The 16,835-nt window shown below is 48.0% G+C and overlaps 1 protein-coding gene across 4 annotated transcripts in view; it reads left to right on the forward strand.

Moving 5' to 3' along the window:
* Positions 1-3,317: 3,317 nt before the first annotated feature.
* Positions 3,318-16,835, forward strand: part of SEC14L5 (SEC14 like lipid binding 5) — a 765,028-nt gene continuing 751,510 nt past the window's right edge. For 3 of the 4 annotated variants that reach the window (XM_069646047.1, XM_069646048.1, XM_069646049.1), the window contains exon 1: positions 3,318-3,559. The gene's annotated coding sequence lies outside the window, so the exon portion shown is untranslated. The remainder of the gene's footprint in view (positions 3,560-16,835) is intronic. The other variant, XM_069646053.1, reaches the window with a different exon arrangement.

Below are 16,835 nucleotides of genomic sequence, written 5' to 3' on the forward strand. Positions count from 1 at the left end.
CAACACCAAACACCCCGACATACAGACCTGGCTATCAACCATGAACCTTGGGGCTTCACACCCGAGCTCAGCCCCTGAACCATGTCCCTTGGGTTCCACATTGAACACACATCTCCTTCAAGACACACATAGCTAAAAAAACTCAGACAGCTTGGTATCAGCTCTCAACTCTGTGGAAAATCAAACGCTGCGTCCCACCTCAACACCTAAGCCATCACGTCACCCCTGTGCACCTGATTCGCTAGACGCCTTTAACCCCTCTGCTACCCGCCACCGTATACATCTGTACCCCTCCTCTGTGTCCCTCTGTATCTTACCCCTCCGCTGTATATCTGTTCTGTTGTTACCTCTTAAAAGCGCTCCGCTCTGCATCTGTACTGTTGTATACCTATGTAAAGAGCTCCGTTGCTTCTCGAAGCTAGGTTCACGATCAATATATACCATAATAATAATAATAATAATCAGACAACAGGAATGACTCCTACTGATCTGATAGCAAGAACAGTCATGACTTGCTTTCCTAGAGGACCAATCATTCAAGGACATGATGAGGAAGTGATAATTAGGGACGCTGAATACAAATAGCCAAAGAGCATTTCGATAAGAAAAGACATGCTCAAGAGCCAAAATTCGATGTGGGGATAATTTGATTGGCCAACAAGGTCAGGCATACAAGACTAACTCAAGATTCCTGCCTGACCCTATGCGTGCAATAGTTGTGACGGGGCCAATGATCATGGCAGCGTAAGAGACGAATAAAGAGGAACGCGTCCTAATTTTTAAAGTTCCAGAAGATAGAAAAGTATGATGTAGAAGACAATGACGAAAAATGTCTTGATGAGTCAGCTGAAAAGACTCGGTCAAAAGATGCCGTACCAAATACGTATGTGAGGACATCCATCACCACTACAGATCTCGCACCCCAAGGAAACGAATCAGTAGTGGCCACTGACAGTAAAGAGAACAATTAGAAGACCACGAAGAAGGGCCCTTTACTTTATACATTTGTAAGGCGCACCAGTGGCCCGAGGGTGTGTGGGCACACAAAAAGCATGTGTGCAAAACATAACTGAGACGACCACCGACCCGAAAAACAGCACCCTCTGAAGAAGCAGATTATCTGAACATGGAGGTCTTCCCGCGCGCTGTTTGAACAGATCTTTGGATTCCATCTTCCTGAGTACTGGTGGGATCGTATTCCGAAAGAAAGAAAGAAAGAAAGAAAAAAAGAAAGAAAGGAAGGAAAGAAAGAAAGAAGGAAAGAAAGAAAGAAAGAAAGAAAGAAAGAAAGAAAGAAAGAAAGAAAGAAAGAAAGAAAGAAAGAAAGAAAGAAAGAAAGAAAGAAAGAAAGAAAGAAAGAAGTGTCCAGATAAGTGTGTTCCTGCTAGACCACCGTCAGGGTGAGGGACAGAATCAGATGGGGAAGAAATGAGGGCGAGGGGAGAGGACCGGAAAGGGAGGGGCTGGGGAGAAAGAACGGGAATGGGAAATGTCGCACTCTTGGCGACAGAAGAAAAGACAAGAGAAATAAAGAAGATCCTTGTTTGAAATAAGGAAGTCTGTGTGTTGTTCATACGTTCCGCACCTCATTCATCCTGGTTTGCAGTTGCAAGGGTGGAGCCAGTGCGTCATTTTACTTCAGATCACACTCTTGTTATGGAAACCTTGCACTGGAGGAGCCAGTGCGTCATTTTACTTCAGATCACACTCTTGGTATGGAAACCTTGCACTGGGGGAGCCAGTGCGTCATTTTACTTCAGATCACACTCTTGTTATGGAAACCTTGCACTGGAGGAGCCAGTGCGTCATTTTACTTCAGATCACACTCTTGTTATGGAAACCTTGCACTGGGGGAGCCAGTGCGTCATTTTACTTCAGATCACACTCTTGTTATGGAAACCTTGCACTGGGGGAGCCAGTGCGTCATTTTACTTCAGATCACACTCTTGTTATGGAAACCTTGCACTGGGCGTCATTTTACTTCAGATCACACTCTTGTTATGGAAACCTTGCACTGGGGGAGCCAGTGCGTCATTTTACTTCAGATCACACTCTTGTTATAGAAACCTTGCACTGGAGGAGCCAGTGCGTCATTTTACTTCAGATCACACTCTTGTTATGGAAACCTTGCACTGGGGTAGCCAGTGCGTCATTTTACTTCAGATCACACTCTTGTTATGGAAACCTTGCACTAGAGGAGCCATTGCGTCATTTTACTTCAGATCACACTCTTGTTATAGAAACCTTGCACTGGAGGAGCCAGTGCGTCATTTTACTTCAGATCACACTCTTGTTATGGAAACCTTGCACTGGGGTAGCCAGTGCGTCATTTTACTTCAGATCACACTCTTGTTATGGAAACCTTGCACTGGAGGAGCCAGTGCGTCATTTTACTTCAGATCACACTCTTGTTACGGAAACCTTGCACTGGAGCAAGGGAAGTCTTATACAGTATTAGCAATAGGACAAAACATATATTTTATTCGGATGTTTGCACCAGGGCAAAGTTCTCAGCACTAGGGCAATGATTGCCCTGGTGAAACAATGTATTGAGGAAATACATTTTTCCATGGGGCAATGTTTGACCTAGTGTTAATGGCCAGCAAAACTGTACCTGGACCAGTGCAGAGTATCTGTAACACAGTCCATTGTAGCTGTGCTCAACTGTGAGCCTAATTTGATGGATGCCCAACCAATTATCCACACCACACACACTCATAACAGGTTTTTCCTCCAATTCCGGAGCCGTACCTCAAAAGCCACCTGTAGTCCCGGCTGAAGATGTGTTGGGGTCCATTTCAACATGGGGGACCCACTTGCTAATAGAGAAAAACAGTCTCAGGTATACGTTATAATGGAGACAAAGAAATGCAGCCTGGGGTTAATAGCCACTGTTTATCACGACACGGCTAGCCAGCAAGGAGTTGAAATACTAAATGGCCACTGAAAAGCAATAAATCCTTCTTTGTCAGCAAGTATCAGATGTGGAGGAACCAGTATTAAAAGGAAGCGAGGTGATCACACTTCTGTATACCCTTGAGTGAGTGCCAAGAAAATGCCGCTTGTAAGGGCCATGCAAAGCGCACATTTAAATCCCCAGAACGAAAGGAATATATTGCCATGTTATAAGACTGCTGACTGGTAACCTGGTCCCTTTCAACAGAAACCGCTGAAAGGCCCTGACCCGTCCCTGGCATCCACCCTCTCTCCTCGTCGTACCAGTGACCTGCTTTGGCAAACTTCACCTCGAACCCTTGCAGCAAGTTCATCTCGCACAGGAAGCACCGGACGCCACCACGCACAGCCTGTAACATACACCCGCCTCTCGCCCTATCATTCCGTGCACTTCATGTCACTGGCTGTGCTCTTCTTCGGTCCCGGGCAATGTTACGTGACACTGTCGTCCTGCTGCCCCCTCCCACCCCGCTGGAATTTGAGTGGGTACTGGGAGCGCACGCTGGGGCGGGGGGAAGTCTGAGCGCCGAGGCAGCCCTGGAGGACAACAGCCCGCAGGCGAGTGGTCCTGGGAGAACAGCGGGCGAGGGAAGCCGTGAGCGAGGTGAGTGAGTCGTCTTATTTCGCTTGTGAGTCCTCTCCGCCCGTGGCAGGGGCCGCTTTTTGGTGTAGGCGGAAGTAAACGATTGTGCCCAACCTTAAACAAGCGTTTCCAACGCCGGGTTTCAACTCAATGAACCGAACACATGCACAGCCTCCCGCTAGCGTTGCAAAGGTTTCCTGGAACCCGAGACCCTCCGCTGCAAGGGCGACCACTCGCTCAGTGCAGCGCTTTCTGCTATGTGAAGCGTGTCCAAGCGCATGCAATGCACCCCCGAGGGGGCCAGTGTTCACATGGCTTGAGATGGGAGTTCCTTATTCTTACTAGGCAGCACCAGTGCACTATTCAGTCACACCACAGAAGCAGTGCAAGCTTCTCTCTCTCATACACACAACAGATATAATGCAGGAAGCAGCAGCGACAATTCTGGGATAGCATTTCCAAGTGACCTTTTAGAAAAGACCTTTGCTGCTGTAAGAACTTTACACAAACAAATACAATTTAGCGTGCCATCAAACACCATCACAGATAGCCGCTGTCTACAGCATACCACAAGTTATTATAGAGAGCCACTAGCAATGGGCGGCTGAGCACATGCCATTCGCCTTCCAATAATTATTGGAAAACCTTGGAGGGGCAGAACAGCCAAACAGGTGTTTTTTTACTGTAAAAATTGGACCGGGCAGGAACTGGGATCCTCTGAAGGAGTGTCACGTGAGAAGAGAGATGTTCTTTGTTGCAGTCCCTGATTAGCAATTATCAATACTACCACAGTCATTATGCACGTTTGACTTTTCAATAATACTCCACTTGCAACACCTCAGCGTATTCATATACTCCTACAATGCACACTTTTCATTTGTAAAGTTCCTAAAGCTTCAATTAGTGAACTTTGCAACGTCCCCTTTTATTAAATAGGACATACCGTTTGCTATTCCATTTGCCGCATATAAATCTCCAGTTAACACGCAAAACTCTTTTTGCCTGTCAATGTTTTAATGATGGTCCACACGGATTAGAATGTTGGCCTAACATGATGTTTCTTATAATGTTTGGATGTAGCAATTTGAAAACAAGCATTGGCAAAGCCAACAGTTTGGGCTTCTGTGTAGGCATGAAGTAAACATTTCCCTGGCACTGCTATAATGGTACTATGTAGCCGTAAACTGCAACAGCTAGAAAATCGTGGGGTGCCCAAGTGTTAAAATGGATTTATAAGCACTGACCTGGTGGGCAGAAGTTTAGGAGGCCACCCTAATTTGGTGGAACAGTGGAACCTTCTGGACAAACCAGACCAATCTACGGTAGCTTGGCAGGTGGTCAAGACTAAGTCTCAGGAGGGGTCAGAGTGATCGGAAGCCCACAATGAGCACTCAAGGTAAAACTCCACAGAGTGTGTGGAGGTGACTGAGGTGGAGCCCTGCTGGAGTATTTTCTTTGTTTTCATTTTTACTGGCCGTTACCCCTTAAAGACTAGTAGCCCCCGTGGAGCGTGCGCGGAGTCTGGCACAGAGTCTGTGGAGTCTGTGGCAGTCTGCGGCTGACTGCGGCCACTGATCCTAAGGCTGCTTGCCGTAACTGTCTCTTTAACTGTCACTGAGATTACCCTAAATATCAGCGGTTCAACGCAGGAAAAAATCAAAGCTGTCCCATCCACCAAGACGCGAGCCCAGCGGAGACTTGAGTCAACAAACAAAGCCCCATCTATTGAAATGCCTGCCTCCAAACTCCAAGTAAGTTCTGTTGATGTGGGGGGCTGCTGTTGTTGTGGATGTGTTGGATACAGCGGAGTCTTTTCAAATGCCACGTGGGAAGCAACAAAGTGCGTCGCACGAGCCGCTCATACAAAGCAACATGAAGTCAAAGCTAGGGCCACCGCTGGTGGGTACTGGACGTTGCGAAGTGGAGGCAGACGGTGTTCGCCCCACTGACGCACCACCCCCAGAGCGGGCCTTGGTCCCAGGTCCTCAGCTGCGAATGTTAGCTTGGAAAGCTTTTAAAAAAACACAGCTAACTCAATGTATGTGTGCAACAGTATTGAAGCACCGACTTCTAGCACACCGTGCACATGACTTTTGTTTGCATGATCGACGGTCTGAGGAGTCCAGTCCCCCGTCTGTATTCACTTTAAATACAACGAAAATTCCTGAACTTGACTCCAATCTGAAACGGTCTGAATTCTGCAGTGCAGTTGCTACTTCGATCGACTTGGAGTCTGTAGCATTGTCCAATACGGATCCCAATCTAGAAGAAGATAACATATTCTTCCAATCTATTGAGCGTCCGGACTCTGCAACAGTCAGACCCAAAACAAAGTCCAAACCAAAGTGTCCCTCAAGCTGTTTCCAGCAAGGAAAATAGAAGAAATTCTTTGGATGTTGTAAACAAACTCTTGCTTGATCTAACACGGCTCAATAAAGACAGAACTCTCAAATATAGAGCGAGTGCTAAACCAGAGAGAGACGAGCCAGCTAGCCTAATGCAAACTATGCAGAACGGAACGGAGGAAAATCTCGCAACTCCTGTGTGCATCCAACCTATGACGACATCGCCTAGGGGCTTAGCAAAACGCAGACAAATTGAGACCAGCACCTCTCCAAATATTTGTTGCTCCCAGAAAAAAAAACTTAAGACTAAAGAGACTAATGAGAGTGACTCTTCAGGGGAAAATCCCCAATTAACCATAGAAACAGGAGGTTCGAGAAAGAGGAACCAAGTGAGCTTATCTTCATCCGAAAGTTCAACAACTGACTCCTCTATGATGGAACGCCCCTATCCTAAAATTAGGAGAGTGAAAACCCAAGCGAGGCCAAGTTATTCGAGGGCATGTAATGACAAAGCCACCCTTAGAGAAGGAAATCGGTCAAGAGAGCTAAAAACGACTATAATGTCTTCAATGGCGATAACAATCGCGCTGCTTATCAAATTATATGAACATCTCAATGATAATATCAAAGATCTTACAAAATTAGTCGCAGTAATTAACACAAAAGTCCTTGACCTTGCATGTGATAACAACCAATTCAAAGAAGTGTATTACACTTTGACCAACAAAATAGAGTCCTCCCTAAACAAAATGTCTGATCAAACAAAGAACACCAACATAGAAAAAGAAATACTGGCAGAAGTGGCAAAGGAGGCATTGGGTCTCTTCAAAACTAAATGTTCTTCACCGAGTCAGGAGATAAAACCTCCAAAGCAGTATGTCACTGTTCAATGCCTAGTCATGAATTCCTGAGAGGAGACAACCCTGTCCACGATAAGACCACTGATGACCTATCAACAAATGAGACAAACTGTGAGAAGAGGCTCGCCCCTGAAATGACCCTTGATGTTTGCTCTGAGGAAGCATGCGGACCTACACCTAACACACTGTCAACAGCAAAGAGTGCAGAAGTTATTGGAGAGCAGGATTCCTTAACGGCACATACAGGGTTGAAAACTCAAATAACAAACTTGTCACACTTTGGCCCAAAGGATGTCAGCTCGCAACCTGATGAGCAAAACAGTTCTTTCCTGATGGCCTTTAAAAATAGCCTGTCTACTGAAAATGTAGCTCTATACAATCCACAAATTGCCTCTACTTCAGCAAGTCGAAATGGAAGCCTGCCTTTCGGGATTGACAGCCTGAGTGTTCCAACTGTGGATACAAATAAAGAAACTGGGATATTTGATATCTTTAAGGGCTCGACTGGTACAAATTCTGAGAAACCTTTCAAACAAAACAATGAGTGGAACTCAGATAAAAAAAAAATCAACTAAGTAAAAAAACAAGACGAGGAAACAGCTCGAGAACATTTTTACGTAATATGAAAACAGTCAATGTGACTGCAAATAGCAGCATTTTGAATGAAAACAATCTTAAAATCAAAGATATCCTCGGCACCAAAGAGTCTCCAAAACCAGATTCACTTCCGGAAACCATCTGCATCAATGATGAGTCAAATGTATCCACTTATGAAGAAGAGGAAGAAGATGTAGCCTCGGAGCCTAGTGTCTCAGACGCCATTTTAAACGAGGTACCTGACAATGTCGCCTCAAAGTTGATCTTAGAGGAGGAAGAGTTTAGTGTACCAGACACCTTAACGAATGAGGTATCTGACGATGTTGCTCTGAAGCTGACCCTGGAGAAGGTTCCTTGTGCGCCCGACGCACTTAAGTCTCGAAGAATATGTACGTACATACAAGCCTCCCCGACACCCAAAAAAAAGGAAGAAAGCTTAGCTTCCCCTTTCATGACCCTAAACGAAAAATGAAAGCAGCTGGCAGCTCAACAACATCTCACAGGTTTACTAACCTGTTTGACAGAAACCAAAAAGAGTATGTTAGTCTCTGGGAATACCTGCATCGGTAACCATACGACACTGGCAGTACTTGGAGGAATCCAGCACGAGTTTAAAAACACTCTGACAAATGGGCTCATACAACAAGCCTCCTCAGGAGTAGGAAAGAGTAGGCAAAACATGGCGTGGGACGGTGCAGCCGCAAAGACTGGCAATGACTTGAAAATGGGCCCCCTTAAAGCACAAGCCCTTCACAGAGTAAGACTTGAACAAATCGAGCACGCTGATGATCTAACTTTAAATCGCCATCATGTTCTACGGTTGTGCCATCTCATCCCTATTCTAAGGGCCATTGAATCTGAAGACGTGAAAATATTTAAATTCACAGACGAGACCATGAATGACAAAGTGATTCTACACCTACAATCGAAAATAATATCCGATACTCTGCTAGATGCAGGTCTTACACTGATGTCCCTTGGCTTTGACATTTCCACGGTTATAGACAACGGTATGGCAGCCTCTGAGCCCATCAAATCTACTGAAAGATTGGTGCCATCAGACATGTCTGGAAACAAAATATCCGCCTCAGATTGTACACGAGAAAGCATACCCAAGGCACCCTTGTTGGATTCTACACAAATCAATAAACTAAATGAAGAGTCATCTTTAAAACCTAAAGTTGGAGACCAAATAAAGATAACCATTGAAGGTCTTGAAAGAGCCTCAGTCTTTCCGAATACCATGCAAGTGCACCCAAAAATCTCAGATAAAGCCAACGACTGGTCTTGGATTGTGTCAGCCCTGAGCTCTAAAAACAGCAAATAATGGCAGGCATCTGCAGACACTATTGCATATACCCTAGGTTCATGGACGACTTAGACGTGGTGTGCTTACAGGAAACCTGGATAACGAAAGGTCCGATTTTACAAGGATTTGAAATAGCAATAAATCCGGTCTTAAAACAATCAAAAGGAAGACCAATGGCTGGACTTTTAACGGCTGTAAGGAACTCCTCTGGGCTTAGGATTGTGAAATCCACGAATATCTCTCCATTTATCCAGGTCTCAACTGTCTCATCATCAAGAGAAGTCAAGAGTGACCCTGGGCCCATTCACATCATTAACGTATATTGGAATCATGCATCTGCTGGAACCACGTCTTTTATAGACCAAGTAACAACAATTGTCGACTTGTTATCTGAAGAATTTGGTCCAAATTACCTAATTATTTGTGGTGATTTAAACATCGACTGTGTGGGGGGGCGCTAGAGAGCCCGACCAATATGGCCGTGGGTCTGTGAAGCTCTCCAGCGCCTGCGGACATCCGGACGAATATCCTGTGGTCAGCTGCTCTGAGGCAGCATTTCGAAGATTTGTAAGAGTGGCGGACAGTGCCGTGCCCCCGGGGAGTGAGAGCAGAGTAGATCCGGTGTCCTCTTGGCAGCGAGCGGCAGCACTCTCCGGCTGCTGTGGAGGGCCGCGTGGTGTGGAGGAGGGGCTGTTCGGCGGCCCGTTGGTGAACAGGGCCGCGGTTTGAAGTGCCGGCAGGTGGAGTGTTGTGGACGCGTCAGCCCCTTGGCGGCGGTCCAGCAGGTGCAGCAGGAGGAAGTGCGGGGTCGCTTGGTTGGAGGAGCCCCGAAGGCTTGTCTAGTGACTACACGACGGGGCGACCCAAGTGACTGGTGAGGCACCGCTCCCGGATTGAGCTGGAGAGACCTTTGGGAAGGCAGTAAGCCCCCGCTGGCATCTGGAGGCCTGTGCCTGGCGCTCCTCTATGCACACCCGGCCTGCCGAAGGGGCATCCGTGGTGCGGTGGAGGTCGCCGCTGGAAGCGACGTGCTTGGAGGCTGGGGTGCGATCCACGCCTCTCCGGCATAGGTGAGAGAGGAGGCTGGCCCTGTGAGCCTTCATTGCGCCATCGGAACTGGACCTGGCACATCCTTGGGGAGCCCTGAGGCTGGCGGTGGCTCCGATGAGGCAGCGGGGTGCGCAGTTTTTTCTAATGATTTTATTTTAGCTTTTTCTGCGCCCTGCCGATGTGCTCCTGCTTGCAGACTGCTGAGTGTTGACACGGCGGAGGGGGCTGGCACATTTCCGGAGTCAGTGCCTGCGAAGTCTCCTCCCTGGTGTCCTTGATGGTCTTCAGCTAGCACACAGCCCTGCATATAATCAAGTGAAGAGTGCAGGATGGAGGAGATGCTAATGGGCGGATCCACCTTGGAGCTGTTTTGTATCTAGAGTTGCTCTGACTGTTGTGCCACCTGGCGCTGCCCATTTGGCGAGGTTTCTATTCACCTGCCAGGGAGCTCCATGTTATAGTGGCATTGATCTAGGGCTGCTACCGCCCTTAACTAATGGCGAGGCCTGGTCGGCGAGAGGTGGTGGACTGGAAGTTGGGGGCAGCATTGGATGGGACTAGTAGCCCGGCAGCGTCGAGTGTGCTTGGGCCCCTCCTATTTGGTCCAAGCAAGGGTGGCAAACAGCAATCTAAGCTACACTTTGAGGTGTCAACTCAGTCTATATCCAATGGGGTAACGATGGATGTGCCCAACTCCCAGAACTTGGAACCGGAGGCTGATCCTGCTACGGCCTTTCGAGATATCAAGGTCATGTTTGTGCAACTGCAGTCAGGGATACAATCTCTCGATGGGAAATTGGATACGTTGACATGTAAGGTTGACCACATGCAAGTCCGTCTGGATAAACATGGGGAACGGTTGGATGAGGCGGAGGGCAGGATATCAGGAGTGGAGGATGTTGCAGCCTCAGTGTCGGGGGGGATGGCTGGAATGAGGAAGGCCCTAAAGGAGCTTAAGGAGAAGCAGGAGGACCTCGAATCGAGGTCGAGGAGAAATAATGTTAGGATTGTAGGCCTGGCTGAATCGGCTGATCAGAGGGACATGGAGGCTTTGGTGGAAGGAATCCTGAAGGAGGCGCTGGGTCCGGAGGGGTTTTCCCCTTTATGTGTGGTGGAGAGGGCACATAGAATTCCCGGTGGAAAGAGGCTGGTCCCTGGAGCTCCGCCGAGGCCATTGATAGCCCGTATGCTAAATTACCGGGACCGAGACACTGTGCTCAGGAAGGCGAGAGAGAAGGGATCATCACCTATAAGGGGAGCACCATTACATTTTTCCCGGATTTTTCTGATAGGGTGCAGGTAGTCAGAAAGACATTTTTGGACGTGAAAAAGCAGATGAGAGACAGAAAGTTGAAGTATGCGATGTTATAACCGGCCAAGCTCCGGGTGGATCATAGAGGCAAATCACTCTTCTTTCAGACCCCTGAAGAGGCTGCATCCTTTTTGGATTTGTTACCAGATGCATCTGAGCAGCCGGGGGACGATGGTGCATGATGGGGGGGTGCAATGGGCACTTGTACTCCGGGCAGGATCCTGTGGTTCTGTCTGGGCCTGTCTTTGGTTTCCTTCTTCTGAGCAGCTGTCAGAGTATTCGGGGTGAGGTGCTGGAGGATCGGGCTTGTAGCTAACCCCGGTGCGGAAGCTGGTTAAGTACATGTTGTGGGCTATTGGGGAGCTGGAGAGTTGGGGTTACCGGCGTGGTTGCGGGGTTGGTACGGGGGAGGGAGGGGTGGGGATCAGTGGCAGAGGAGGTCCAATTAATTGGCAGGCCGGTTAGTACACGGATAGTAAGCTTTGAGATGCTTGGTAATGGCGACACTTAAATTCCTGACCTGGAATGTTAGGAGCCTTAACAATCCACTGAAGTGCTGTAAGGTGCTGCAATACCTGTGGCGTCACCAAATAGGGGTGGCCGTTCTCCAAGAAACCCATCTAACGGTAGACTCAGAATCTAAGTTTGGTAAAGGTTGGGGGTGCCATAGATATTTTTCTTCATATTCATATTCTTCCTTTTCCAGGGGAGTGTGCATTCTGGTCCACAGTTCGGTGAGATTTCGAATGACCAAGTTGCTAAGGGATAGGGAGGGATACGCTCATTTGTTATTATGGCCCTAATCAAGATACGACAGAGTTGTTGGAGTGGGTGGAGAGGCAATTAGTGGACATACCTGCAGGGGAGACTGTGTGGGCAGGGGATTTCAATGCAGTGCTGGACCCTGCTAGAGACCGGACGGGTCGTCATCCGCGCTTGTGCAGCAAGAACTCTGTTAAAATCCGGGGTATGCTGGTGGTGTGGCGGCTGGCAGATATTTGGAGTGTGCGGAATTCAGCTGTAAAACAATACACACATTATTCAGCGCCGCACAGCTCGGCTGCACGCCTGGATTACTTTCTAGTGTCCGAGGGTCTCATGGGACAGACAGCCGAGGTGGAGGTTCTGGCCCGTACTCTCTCTGATAACGCCCCGGTTATATTGGCTATCCATTTGAGGGGGTGAGCTGGGGGGAGAAACCCGTGGAGATTTAAAAGTGCTAAGCTCACGGACATGGTTTTAAGAGAAGAGTTAGGGAAAGCCATCGATAGTTACTTTGCGATGAATGAGGGGTCGGTATCCTCGGTGGGTGTCTTGTGGGAAGGGTTTAAGTGCGTGATCCGGGGTGAGTGTATAGCTAACGAAGCGGATATATTGAAGAGAATACGCAAAGACTTGGTGGAGAAGGAAGAGGAGATAAGCATTTTACAGACGGCGGCCCCTGTTCCGTCCAAGTTTCAGCAGGGAGTTATAATGAAACACCTTCATGAATTCCACGCGCTGGCTCAGCGGGAAATTAAATATGTGTGGGACAGGTCGGCCCCTCGGAAGTATGGTGAGGGTCAAGCTCCGGGACGGTCGCTGGCTAAGGCCACGCGATTGAATACCTCGGGGGGCAGAGTACCGGTAATTGTGGATGAGGGTGAAACAAATCATTTTGAGGACGAGGCGATACTCAGCGAGTTTCATACATTCTATACTCGTTTGTATGCTACCCAGTCCCGTGTTACGCAAGCGGATATTGAGGCTTATCTTGACCAGGTGGGTTTGTTCTGGTGTTCGGAGGAGCAGAGGGAGTGGTTAAACAGGCCGGTGACGCTGGAGGAGGTGAAGGAGGCCATAAGATCGTTGCCTAATGGGAAATCCCCGGGTCCGGAAGGTTTTACGTCTGAATTTTATAAATGCTTTGTTGACAAACTGGCGCCTTATTTGCTGCACGTATACCAGGAGGCGGTGACTGTGGGCCAGCTACCAGATTCTCTCAGGGAGGCTCTGGTGGTGGTGATGTTGAAACCGGGGAAGCCGGAGGGGGATTGTTCCTCGTACCGCCCGATATCCCTGATAAACATAGATAATAAGATGTTAGCCAAACTCCTGGCGTCGCGCCTGGCACCACTGATGCCAACGCTGGTTAGGGCCGATCAGGCAGGCTTTGTCTCGGGATGGTCAACGTCATTTGGTCTGAGACGAATGTTTGGGCTGATGTCTGCCCTGCCAAGCACAGAGCCGGCTGCCGCAGTGTTGCTAGATGCCACTAAGGCATTTGATTCTATTGAGTGGTCATTCCTATTAACGGTCTTGCGTAGATTGGGCTTGGGTAGATTCTTCTTGTCGTTGGTGTCACTTTTATATGATAGGCCGGTTGCAAGAGTGAGGGTCAATGGGCAGACGACTGCGTTAATCCCGCTGGAAAGGGGAATGCGCCAGGGGTGCCCTTTGTCCCCCTTATTATTCGCTCTGGCGATAGAACCTTGGGCTGAGAGAGAGTGAGGGAGTTGCATATTCATCGGGGGATTCAGTTATTCACCCAAAGGGTGGTGATTTTGTTGTATCCGGATGATATGGTCCTGTTCTTATGCCACCCTGAGGTCAATCTAGATCCAGTTATGGTAGACATTCAACAATTTGGGGAGCTCTCCGGGCTAAAAGTAAATGCTGGCAAGTTGGTGATATTCCCATTGACGGACGGGCTGTCCCGTTTTCAGGATGTGTGGGGGTTTCAGTGGGATATGCTTAGCACCCGATACCTAGGAATTACCTTGGCTAGAAGTGCTGAGGAGGTGTTCCATTGTAACTATGGAACTGCGCTTCGGTTGACTAAGGAGGCGATGCAGAGATGGTCTTCGCTTCTGCTTAACCTGCTTGGTAGGGTTTCTGTAGTCAAGGTGTCCATTCTCCCCCGGCTTTTGTACGTGTTTCTTAATGTTCCCATTCGGAAACCCAAAAAATATTTTCAAGACCTCAAATCAGCAGTGATTCAATTTCTCGGGGCTGGGAAACAAGCGCGGATCGCGTGGGATAAGCTCATTGCACCTGTCCGCAGGGGGGGGCTGGCCCTCCCCGATTTTGAATTATACTATCATGTGGCCTAAGCTAGTTATCTGAGATACTGGTATGGGATGGCGGCTGAGCACAAGCATGTTGAGATAGAGCGGTCAATAGCATCCCAGCACTACTGAGATCGGTTATCCTGACAGCTCGGGTTTGCCCGAAGGCTGCTCGGAACTTAGTGGGGTTGACGTGTAGGGCTTGGTCTCTACTGGAACACGAAGTGGGGGGTAATATACTGTATTCGCCAGAACTCCCGGTCATGTTTATTCCAGGGATTCCTGTGACTATTGAGGCAGGTTATGTCGGCTTGATGAAGCAGATGGGTGTCACCAAATTCGCAGATTTATTCCTGGGTGGCCAGTTCATCACCCTTGATCGGCTGAGAGACAGGGGAGCCCTATGGGCGTTGGATGTATTTCTATACTTTAGACTTCGGGAGGCGCTGCAGAGGCTCCTCCCGACCTTCCTGAGCAGCCTCCAGTGGCAGGGATGTTGGATAGGGTGATAAGGGGGGACATGGATAGGAGGTTGCTTTCAGAACTTTATGCACTGGCTCTGGAGGGTAGATCATCGCCTGCAATGTCCTCCCGGGTGGAATGGGAAAAGTTACTAGGTAGAGACATATCGGAGGATATATGACTGTACTGTTGCGAGGGCACTAGGAAGGGAGCAATCAATACTAATTTTAAACTTGTCCATTTCAAATTCCTGCATCAGTATTATTATGCTCCAGCTCTGTTGCATCGGTTTTTTCCTCAAAGGTCTGCGGCCTGTATTAGGTGTGGGTTTGAGCCGGCGGGATTTCTCCATGTGGCATGAGAATGTGCACGACTTGGCCAATTTTGGGGGGGGGGGGTTTGATGTGATTGGGGAGATTGTGGGCCAGCGATTTGCTCCGGATCCGATAATGGGCTTACTGGGGTATACTGCTCAGGTACCGAAAGGGTCTAGGAAACTGGTGATCCTCCTGTTGATCCTGGCCAAACGCTGGGTCACTATGGGGTCGGGTAAGAGGAATGCCCCGACAGTTGCTCAATGGTCCTGGAACATTCTGTATTGTAACAACATGGAATTGAAATGGGGCGTGTGGGATGTTTTTACCCATGCATCCAAGCCCTACCATAAAACTGTGCAGTATTGGCATGGAAAACATCATGATGGCCAGAACTCCCCAGAGAGTGCACAGGGAAAACATGAAGAATAGGCTGCCACCCATTTTTGCCTATGTTGTGAGCACAGGAGGGCACTGCCTAAAACCACCATTGGGCTACACACACAGTAGCCTGAAACCATTGGGAATGGCAATGCTGATTGCCAAAAAGCAACTCAGAACTGTGGGGAATTCATTTTCTTAATCCCAAAAATGGTTGCAATACCGGTACTCACCAATATCAGAAAGCCGGCGTTTTAAAACCACCAGACATTTGTGTAAAACTGAACAGAGGAACCCAAACCAGACCAAGGAAAGACTTGCTAAGAGGTGGATACAATGTTAAACTATAGTCTGAAATGACTTGAAGGAAGTAATTATTTAATGTATAGGTAAAAATTGTAAGTTTGATTTAAACTGGGAACTAAAGTGACATTTAGCTGAATTCTGCCTGACAACTACCCCCGACAGGAGAAACCTGCTCAGCCACTCTTCCCAGGCCTAGCTGCATCCTGCTTCCCCACCAAAAGGAGTTGACACCTCTCTGATTAGATTAGGGGAGGGGCACCGCAGGAGGTTGAACAAAGCCTTGTCCTGGACTCAGGCAAATGTTATATTGGGGGGGGCCGTAAAGTGGCTTCCTCTTGGGAGAAGTGGGAGGAGAAGTGCCTCTGGGAGCCACCCGAGCTGGAGGCGGGGGCAGACAGAAGCTTCCCCCATGTGCCTTGGAACCTAAACCACACCCATCTGGGCCAGAGCATAATTTTTTAAAAAAGATGGATAATTCATAGTACGGACTTGTCAGAATTATATAAGTAATATCATTATTCTTGTGATTTTTCCGTGCACGTTTTAAGAGGTGTTAGGACCCTGTGGTGTATGCTGGGGGGTTGCTAGCGGAAAATAGGGTCTTACTCCAAATGTCTGCATGTTAAAAATCTGACACTTCATCAATTAATGTCCATACTCCTTGCGCACATGTGTGTAATTTTTGGTAAATGTCCGATATTGGTAAACCAGTCAAAAAGCGCAAAATGTTGCCATTTTTTTAATGCAAGCCCCCAGGAAGATCAGAGGCGGACAAGCATGGACCATAAGGAATATATAATGTGTACATGTAATTTCAACAAATTGTGTATCTGGGAAATATATATTTGAATCAAATATAGATTTGTGGGCAAATTGACCAGGGGAGGATCCTCTGACCCATAAACAGACCTCATCATGATGACAATCCATTTCCTTCCCCCAGTCATGGGAGAGGGGAGAATTGGGCCAATGACAAGTAGAGAGGGGCAGGCTCAGTTATGCCACGCACACACCCACTTCCAAAACACATAAAAAGAGACTGCTGGGACAGGTAGAGAGATTCAATTCCATTTTCTGCGGGACGCTCTGCCGGGAGACTCCAGACTTCACATCCATCAATCTCCAAAGACCAGAACTTTACTTCAGAACTTAAAGCAAGGGCCTAAACCCACAAACTGAGAACTCTTCTCAGCAGGCCTCAGCATCCTTAAAATCATTTGCAAACTATTCCACAGCCGGGCGAGCTGTCTGAATTCTTTTGCCAAGAACTTTTGCCAGTACCCAGAAATCAGTGTTACATCCAGAATCCACTTG

Source organism: Ambystoma mexicanum, chromosome 2p, assembly GCF_040938575.1.
Source record: "Ambystoma mexicanum isolate Mex_15411 chromosome 2p, UKY_AmexF1_1, whole genome shotgun sequence".
NCBI lineage: Eukaryota > Metazoa > Chordata > Amphibia > Caudata > Ambystomatidae > Ambystoma > Ambystoma mexicanum.